Source organism: Arachis hypogaea, chromosome 13 (genome assembly GCF_003086295.3).
Source record: "Arachis hypogaea cultivar Tifrunner chromosome 13, arahy.Tifrunner.gnm2.J5K5, whole genome shotgun sequence".
Taxonomy (NCBI): domain Eukaryota; kingdom Viridiplantae; phylum Streptophyta; class Magnoliopsida; order Fabales; family Fabaceae; genus Arachis; species Arachis hypogaea.
Window position 1 is genome coordinate 100,346,568 of NC_092048.1, and position 10,086 is coordinate 100,356,653.

Below are 10,086 nucleotides of genomic sequence, written 5' to 3' on the forward strand. Positions count from 1 at the left end.
TTCTACTTTGAGTTTTTGTCTTTTTATGCAAGTTCAGGTATTTTCTGGCTAAAATTGAGGAGTTGGAGCAAAAGTCTGATTCAGAGACAGAGAAAGCACTGTAGATGCTGTCGGGATCTGACCTCCTTACACTCGGAAGAGCTTTTCTGGAGCTACAGAACTCCAAATAGAGAGTTCTTAATGGCTATGGAAATCTGGCTTACAGAGCTTTCCAGTAATATATAATAGTCTATACTTTGCTTCAGATTAGAAGGCCCAAGATTGGAATCCAATGCCAGCCTCCTGCCCCCCTTCCAGGCATCCAGCGCCCAAGGAGAAGAGACCAGCGTCCAAATGCCCATAGAGGACCCTCTAGCCAGCGTTCAAGGCCCTAGAGGACTCCTAGCATGCAGATAATTTATACCTTTTTTGGCATTATTTTTACATAGTTTTTAGTATATTTTAGTTACTTTTTATTATATTTCTATTAGTTTTTATTTAAAAATCACATTTCTGGACTTTACTATGAGTTTTTATGTTTTTCTGTGATTTCATGTATTTTCTGGCTGAAATTGAGGGACCTGAGCAAAAATCTTATTCAGAGGCTGAAAAAGGACTGCAGATGCTGTTGGATTCTGACCCTGCTGCACTCGAAGTAGATTTTCTGGAGTTACAGATATCCAATTGGCGCGCTCTCAATTGCGATGGAAAGTGGACATTCTGGGCTTTTCAGTAATATATAATAGTCTATATTTTGCCCGAGATTTGATGGCCCAAACTGGCGTCCAAAGTCAGCCTAAAACATCTTGGCGTAAAACGCCCAAACTGGCACCAGAATTGGAGTTAAACGCCCAAACTGGCACCAAAGCTGGCGTTAACACCAGAAACAGCCTATGCACGTGTAAAGCTCAATGCTCAGCCCAAGCACACACCAAGTGGGCCCCGAAAGTGGATTTCTGCACTATCTGCACTTAGTTACTCATTTTCTGTAAACCTAGGTTACTAGTTTAGTATAAAAACTACTTTTAGAGATTTATTTTACATCTTTGGAATATATTTTGATCACTTTGATCTTTGAGACCATTGTTCACATTTGGGGGCTGGCCATTCGGCCATGCCTAAACCTTTTTCACTTATGTATTTTCAACGGTGGAGTTTCTACACCCCATAGATTAAGGTGTGGAGCTCTGCTGTTCTTCATGAATTAATGCAAGTACTATTGTTTTTCTATTCAATTCATGCCTACTTCTTCTCCAAGATATACTCTCGTACTTAATTTAGTTAAGTCAGAATGAAGGGGTGACCCGTGACAATCACTCACTATCTTCGTTACTCGCTTAGCCAAGATCCGCGTGCCTGACAACCACAAGCGGTCTACATGATGTTCAACGTAGTCATTGAACGACAGCCGGAGTATATTCTCTTGGGTATCTAATACACGGACCTAGTCCGTGAGATTAGTATCTTCGTGGTATAGGCTAGAACAATTGGCAGTATTCCTGGGATCCGAAAAGTCTAAACCTTGTCTGTGGTATTCTGAGTAGGATCTGGGAAGGAATGACTGTAACGAGCTTCAAACCTGCGAATGTTGGGCGCAAGTGACAGTGCGTAAAAGGATCAATGGATTCTATTCCGACGCTATCAGGAACTGACAGATGATTAGCCATGCGATAGCTGTACCTGGTATTTTTTATCCGAGACAAGAAATCTGACAGTTCATTAGCCGTGCAGAAATCGTAGAGGACCATTTTCACTGAGAGAATCCTACAGCTTGCCATGGAAGGAGGTAATGCATGGTTGGAAGAAGGCAATAGGAAAGCAGAGGTTCAGAAGCAACAAAGCATCTCTATACGCTTATCTGAAATTCACACCAATGAATTACATAAGTAACTTTATCTTATTTTTTGTTTTATTTATATTCTAATTATCAAAACCTCATAACCATTTGGATCCGCTTGACTGAGATTTACAAGATGACCATAGCTTGCTTCAAGTCGACAATCTCCGTGGGATCAACCCTTACTCATGTAAGGTTTATTACTTGGACGACCCAGTGCACTTGCTGGTTAGTTGTGCGGAGATGTGAAAAGTGTGAATCATGATTTCCGTGCACCAAGTTTTTGGCACCGTTTCCAGGGATTGTTCGAGTTTGGACAACTGACGGTTCATCTTTTTGCTTAGATTGGGTAATTTTATTTTATGTTTAAGCTTTTTATTTTTATTTTTGAAAAATTCAAAAAAAAATATAAATAAAAAAATTTAAAAATATTATGTTCTTAAGAATTTTTAAGAATGAATTCTAGAGTTTCATAAGATATGTTGAAGCCTGGCTGGCTGTTAAGCCATGTCTAATCTTTTGGACCGAGGTTTCCACTTATCTTTGCAAGAGCCTTTGGATTCCTATCAATTTGGCTGTTGTATGTAATGCTTTGCTGAACCTTGGTTGGCCATTTGGCCATGTCTAATTCTATTGGACCGAAACTTTAGACTAACATTGCACGATTCCTGGAATTCTTATTAAAAATTTCGAATGTCTTTATTTTCTTTTTCCAAAATAATTTTTGAAAAATACAAAAAAATTAATAAAATCATAAAAACCAAAAATATTTTGTGTTTCTTGTTTGAGTCTAGTGTCAAATTTTAAGTTTGGGAATAAATGACCATTTGTACCCATAAAAGATGAAAACGCTGACATATGTACCCACATCAGATCAAAACTAAACTTGTACCCACGCAAGATGCCGTCTGTGTGACAAAAGTACCCTACGTGGCACTCCAACCCTCTAAAGACAGGGTACTTTTGTCACACGGAGGGCATCTTGCGTGGGTACAAGTTTAGTTTCGATTTAATATGGGTACATATGTCAGCGTTTTCATCTTTTATGGGTACAAATGGTCATTTATTCTAAGTTTGGTGTCAATTACATTTTTTTTAATTTTCTTAAAATTTTCGAAAATTCATCATGTGTTCTTCATAGATCTTCAAGTTATTCTTGATGATTTTCCTGGTTTGATCTTTAATCTTTCTTGTTTTGTGTCTTTTCTTGTTTTTCATATGCATTTTTGAATTACTAGTGTCTAAAGTTTAAAAATTTTTAAGTTTGGTGTCTTGCATGTCTTTCTTTTCTTAAAAATTTTCAAAAATATGTTCTTAATGTTTATCATGATCTTCAAAGTGTTCTTGGTGTTCATCTTGACATTCAAAGTGTTCTTGCATGTATTTTTTGTTTTGATCTTAAACTTTTATGTTTTGTGTCATTTTGTGTTTTTCTCTCTCCTTATTAAAATTTCAAAAATAAAAAATAATATCTTTCTCTTATTTTACTCATAATTTTCGAAATTTTAGATTGATTTAGTCAAAAAGTTTTAAAATTTAGTTGTTTCTTGTTAGTCAAGTCAAAATTTCAATTTAAAAATTCTATCTTTTAAAATCTTCTTCAAAATCAAATCTTTTTCAAATTTCTTTTAATATTTTCGAATTCTTTCTTAAATAAATTTTCAAAATCTTTTTTCTTATTTTTATTTCATATTTTCGAATTAATTGCTAACATTTAATGTTTTGAGTCAAAAATTTCAAGTTGTTACTTGCCTATTAAGAAAAGTTTAATCTTTAAATTCTAGAATCATATCTTTTAGTTTCTTGTTAGTCAAGTAATCAACTTTAATTTCAAAAATCAAATCTTTTTAATTTCCTTTTCAAATCTTTTTCAAAATGAATTTCAATCATATCTTTCTCAACATTTAGTTTCAAAATCTTTTCTAACTTCTTATCTTTTCAAAATTAATTTTAACCACTTGATTTGTTTGTTTTAAGTTTAAAAAGTTTACTATTTCTTATCTTTTTCAAAACCACCTAACTACTTTTCTCTCTCATCACTTTCGAAAATTAACTAACAACTTTTTCAAAATTCTTTTTAATTAACTAATTGTTTTAAATTCTAATTTTAATTTATTTTCTCTCTTAAATTTTGAATTCTAGCTAATAATTAAAATAAAAACAAAAATATTTTTATTTTCTTTTGAATTAATTTTCGAATACTCTCTCTCTCATCTCTTTCTATTTATTTATTTATTTACTAACACTTCTCTTCTTCTTATAATTCGAACCCTCTCCCTCTCTCTGTGTTCGAATTCTTCTTCTCCCTTATTCTATTCTTCTATTCGTCTACTCACATAAAGGAATCTCTATACTGTGACATAAAAGATTCTTCTTCTTTTCTGTTCTCTTCTTTTTCATATGAGTAGGAACAAGGATAAGAACATTCTTGTTGAAGCTGATCCGGAACCTAAAAGGACTCTAAAGAGGAAGCTAAGAGAAGCTAAAGCACAAAACTCTGGAGAGGATCTAACAGAAATTTTTGAAAAAGAAGTAGAGATGGCAGCCATAAATAATAATAATGGTGGAGATGCAAGGAAGATGCTTGGTGACTTTGTTGCACCCACTTCTGATTTCTATGGAAGAAGCATCTCAATTCCTGCAATTGGAGCAACCAACTTTGAGCTTAAGCCTCAATTAGTTTCTCTATTGCAGCAGAATTGCAAGTTTCATGGACTTCCATTGGAAGATCCTCATCAATTCTTAGCTGAATTCTTGCAAATCTGTGATACTGTTAAGACCAATGGGGTTAATCCTGAGGTCTACAGACTTATGCTTTTCCCCTTTGCTGTAAGAGACAGAGCTAAGACATGGTTGGACTCACAACCTAAAGAAAGCCTAAACTCTTGGGAAAAGTTGATCAATGATTTTTTGGCCAAATTCTTTCCACCTCAAAAGTTGAGCAAGCTTAGAGTGAAATTCCAAACCTTCAGACAGAAGGAAGGTGAATCCCTCTATGAAGCTTGGGAAAGATACAAGCAATTGATCAGAAGGTGTCCTTCTGACATGCTTTCAGAATGGAGCATCTTATGGATATTCTATGATGGTCTGTCTGAATTGTCCAAGATGTCATTGGATCACTCTGCTGGTGGATCTCTTCATCTGAAAAAGACGCCTGCAGAAGCCCAGGAACTCATTGAGATGGTTGCAAATAACCAGTTCATGTATACTTCTGAAAGAAATCCTGTGAATAATGGGACAACTCAGAAGAAAGGAGTTCTTGAGATTGATACTCTGAATGCAATATTGGCTCAGAATAAAATATTGACTCAGCAAGTCAATATAATTTCTCAGAGTCTGATTGGAATGCAAGCTACATCCGGCAGTACTAAAGAAGCCTCCCCTGAAGGAGAAGCTTATGACCCTGAGAATCCTGCAATGGAAGAGGTGAATTACATGGGAGAATCCTATGGAAACACCTATAATCCTTCATGGAGGAATCATCCTAATTTCTCATGGAAGGATCAACAAAAGCCTAATCAAGGCTTCAATAATAATGGTGGGAGAAATAGGTTTGGCAAAAGCAAGCCTTTTCCATCATCTTCTGAGCAACAGACAGAGAATTCTAAGCAGAGCCACTCTGACTTGGCAACCATAGTCTTTGATCTATCTAAGACCACTCTCAGTTTCATGACTGAAACAATGTCCTCCATTAGAAATTTAGAGGCACAAGTGTGTCAACTGAGTAAAAGAGTGACTGAAACTCCTCCTAGTACTCTCCCAAGTAATTCTCCCAAGCAATACATAAGAGAATCCAAAAAGAGTGCAAGGCCATAAACACGTCCAACATGGCCGAACCTGAAGGGAGTCAAAAGGCAGTGATTTCCAATGAGGAAGACCTCAAGGGACGTTCACTGGCCATTAAGGAGTTCCCTAATGAGGAACCAAAGGAATCTGAGGCTCATATAGAGACCATAGAGATTCCACTGAACTTACTGTTGCCATTCATGAGCTCTGATAAGTATTCTTCCTCAGAAGAGGATGAAGATATTATTGAAGAGCAAGTTGCTCAGTATCTAGGAGCAATCATGAAGATGAATGCCAAGTTATTTGGTAATGAGACTTGGGAGGATGAACCTCCATTGCTCATCAATGAACTAAATACCTTTGTTCAACAGAAATTACCTTAGAAGAAACCGGATCCCGAAAAGTTCTTAATACCTTGCATCATAGGCACCATGACCTTTAAGAAGGCTCTGTGTGACCTTGGTTCAAGTATAAACTTCATGCCACTCTCTGTAATGGAGAAACTAGGGATCTTTGAGTTACAAGATGCAAGAATCTCACTAGAGATGGCAGACAATTCAAGAAAATAGGCTTATGGACTTGTAGAGGATGTCTTAGTGAAGGTTGAAGGCTTTTACATCCCTGCTGATTTCATAATCCTAGACACTGGGAAGGATGAAGATGAATCCATCATCCTTGGAAGACCCTTCCTAGCCACAGCAAGAGCTGTGATTGATGTGGACAGAGGAGAGTTAGTTCTTAAATTGAATGAGGACTACCTTGTGCTTAAAGCTCAAGGATCTTCTTCCGTAACCATGGAGAGGAAGCATGAGAGGCTTCTCTCAGTACAGAGTAAAACAAAGCCCCCACACTCAACTTCTAAGTTTGGTGTTGGGAGGCCATCATCACGCTCTGAGTCTCTATGAAGCTCTCCAAGAGCTCACTGTCAAGCTATTGACATTAAAGAAGTGCTTGTTGGGAGGCAACCCAATGTTATTTAATTATATTTATTTATTTTCCATTGTTATTTTATATTTTTTTAGGTTGATGATCATGTGAAGTCATAAAAATAACTGCAGAATTAAAGCAAAATAAAAAACAGCATAAAAAATATCACATCCTAGAGGACAGACTTACTGGCGTTTAAACGCCAGTAAGGATAGCAGAATGGGCGTTTAACGCCCAGCCTGGAAGCATTCTGGGCGTTAAATGCCAGAATGGGCAGCACTCTGGGCGTTTAATGCCAGAAAGGGGTGTCTGGCGTCTGGCTGGCGTTAAACGCCAGAAAGGGGCAGTAAACTGGCGTTTAACGCCAGGAAAGGTAGCAGAATTAACGCCAGGAAAGGTAGAAGAGCTGGCGTTAAACACCAGAATTGGCACACAGTGGGCGTTTGAATGCCAGAATAGTGCAGGGAGCAAAATTTCTTGACACCTCAGGATCTGTGGACCCCACAGGATCCCCCTACCCCACCTCTTCTTCTCTCCTCTTCACACCTTTCCATAACACTCTTCCCCCAATACCCTTGACCAATCCCATCAATAACTCTACCCCAAATACCCTTCACCTATCAAATCTTACCTTCTCCTCCATAATCTCTTCACCACTCACATCCATCCATCATAAACCCCACCTACCTCACCATTCAAATTCAAAGCATTTCCCTCCCAAACCCACCCCTTCATGACCGAATTCCCCCTATCTCCTACCTTATAAATACCCCTCATTACTACCTTCAATTTCATACATCATACACACTACTACCCCCTTGGCCGAAACCTTCACTACCCTCCATCTCCTCCATTTTTTCTTCTTCTACTTCTTTCTTTCTTCTTTTGCTCAAGGACGAGAAAACCTTTTAAGTTTGGTGTGGAAAAAGCTCTGCTTTTCTATTTTTCTATAACCACTAATGGCACCTAAGGTTGGAGAAACCTCTAGAAAGAGAAAAGGGAAGGCAATTGCTTCCACCTCCGAGTCATGGGAGATGGAGAGATTCATCTCAAAGCTCCATCAAGACCACTTCAATGAAGTTGTGGCCAAGAAAAAGGTGATTCTCGAGGTCCCCTTCAAGCTCAAAAAGAGTGAATATCCAGAGATCCGACATGAGATTCAAAGAAGAGGTTGGAAAACTCTCACCAACCCAATCCAACAAGTCGGAATCTTAATGGTTCAAGAGTTCTATGCTAATGCATGGATCACTAGGAACCATGACCAAAGTATGAACTCGAACCCAAAGAATTGGCTCACAATATTTCGGGGGAATTACTTGGATTTTAGTCTGAAAAATGTGAGGTTGGCATTCAACTTGCCAATGATGCAAGGAGATCCTCACCCTTTCACTAGAAGGGTCAACTTTGATCAAAGGTTAGACCAAGTCCTTGTGTACATCTGTGTGGAAGGAGCTCAATGGAAGAGAGACTCAAGAGGCAAGCCGGTTCAACTAAGAAGGCTTGACCTTAAACCCGTGGCTAGGGGATGGTTGGAGTTCATCCAACGCTCTATCATTCCTACTAGCAACTAGTCTGAAGTTATAATAGACCGGGGCTATCATGATCCATAGCATCATGAATGGAGAGGAAGTAGAAGTTTATGAGATCATATCCCTAGAACTCTATAAGGTAGCGGACAAGCCCTCTACTTTGGCAAGGTTAGCCTTCTCTCATCTCATTTGTACCCTATGCAATTCAGCTAGAATTGTCATAGAGGAAGACATTCTTATTGAAGGAGACAAGCCCATCACTAAGAAAAGGATGGAGCAAACAAGAGAGCCCACTCATGGACCTCAACAAGAGCATGAGGAAGTTCCTCATCAAGAAATCCCTGAGATGCCTCAAGGGATGCACTTTTCTCCACAAAACTATTGGGAGCAAATCAACACCTCCTTAGGAGAATTGAGTTCCAACATGGGGCAACTAAGGTTGGAGCACCAAGAGCATTCCATCCTCCTCCATGAAATTAGAGAAGACCAAAGAGCCATGAGGGAGGAGCAACAAAGGCAAGGAAAAGACATAGAGGAGCTCAAGCACTCCATAAGATCTTCAAGAGGAAGAACTAGCCGCCATCACTAAGGTGGATCCGTTCTTTAATTTCCTGGTTCTTATTTTCGTGTTTTTCGAAATATATGCTTTATGTTTTGTCTATGTTTGTGTCTTTATTACATGATCATTAGTGTCTAGTGTCTATGTCTTAAATCTATGAATGTCCTATGAATCCTTCACCTTTCTTAAATGAAAAATATTTTTAATTGCAAAAGAACAAGAAGTGCATGGTTTCGAATTCTATCTTGAAATTAGTTTAATTATTTTTTATGTGGTGACAATACTTTTTGTTTTCTGAATGAATGCTTGAACAGTGCATATTTTTGAATTTGTTGTATATGAATATTAAAATTGTTGGCTCTTGAAAGAATAATGGAAAAAGAGAAATGTTATTGATAATCTGAAAAAATCATAAAATTGATTCTTGAAGCAAGAAAAAGCAGTGAATAGACAAAGCTTGCGAAAAAAATATGAAAAAAAAATGTGGCGAAAAAAAAGAAGAAAGAAAAAGAAAAAGCAAGCAGAAAAAGCCAATAGCCCTTTAAACCAAAAGGCAAGGGTAAAAAGGATCCAAGGCTTTGAGCATTAATGGATAGGAGGCCCACAGGAATAAAATCCTGGCCTAAGTGGCTAAATTAAGCTATCCCTAACCATGTGCTTGTGGCGTGAAGGTGTCAAGTGAAAAGCTTGAGACTGAGCGGTTAAAGTCGTGGTCCAAAGCAAAAAGAGTGTGCTTAAGAGCTCTGGGCACCTCTAACTGGGGACTCTAGCAAAGCTGAGTCACAATTTGAAAAGGTTCACCCAGTTATGTGTCTGTGGCATTTATGTATCTGGTGGTAATACTGGAAAACAAAGTGCTTAGGGTCACGGCCAAGACTCATAAAGTAGCTGTGTTCAAGAATCAACATACTGAACTAGGAGAATCAATAACATTATCTAAATTCTGAGTTCCTATAGATGCCAATCATTCTAAACTTCAAAGGATAAAGTGATATGCCAAAATTGTTCAGAAGCAAAAAGGCTACAAGTCCCGCTCATCTAATTGAAGCTAATCTTCATTGATAAGTTTGGAATTCATTGTATATTCTCTTCTTTTCATCCTATTTTATTTTTAGTTGCTTGGGGACAAGCAACAATTTAAGTTTGGTGTTGTGATGAGCGGATAATTTATACCCTTTTTGGCATTGTTTTTACATAGTTTTTAGTATGTTTTAGTTATTTTTTATTATATTTCTATTAGTTTTTATTCAAAAATCATATTTCTGGACTTTACTATGATTTTGTGTATTTTTCTATGATTTCAGGTATTTTCTGGCTGAAATTGAGGGACCTGAGCAAAAATCTGATTCATAGGCTGAAAAAGGACTGCAGATGCTGTTGGATTCTGATCCTGCTGCACTTGAAGTAGATTTTCTGGCGTTACAGATACCCAATTGGCGCGCTCTCAATTGCGTTGGAAAGTAGACATC

General features: G+C 37.6%; 1 non-coding gene across 1 annotated transcript; it reads right to left on the reverse strand.

Annotated features, from left to right (window-relative positions):
- Nucleotides 1-4,759: 4,759 nt before the first annotated feature.
- On the reverse strand, nucleotides 4,760-4,867 carry LOC112739154 (small nucleolar RNA R71). Its single transcript, XR_003170092.1, has one exon. It is a non-coding gene; the product is annotated as a small nucleolar RNA R71 (small nucleolar RNA).
- Between the last annotated feature and the right edge of the window lie 5,219 nt (nucleotides 4,868-10,086).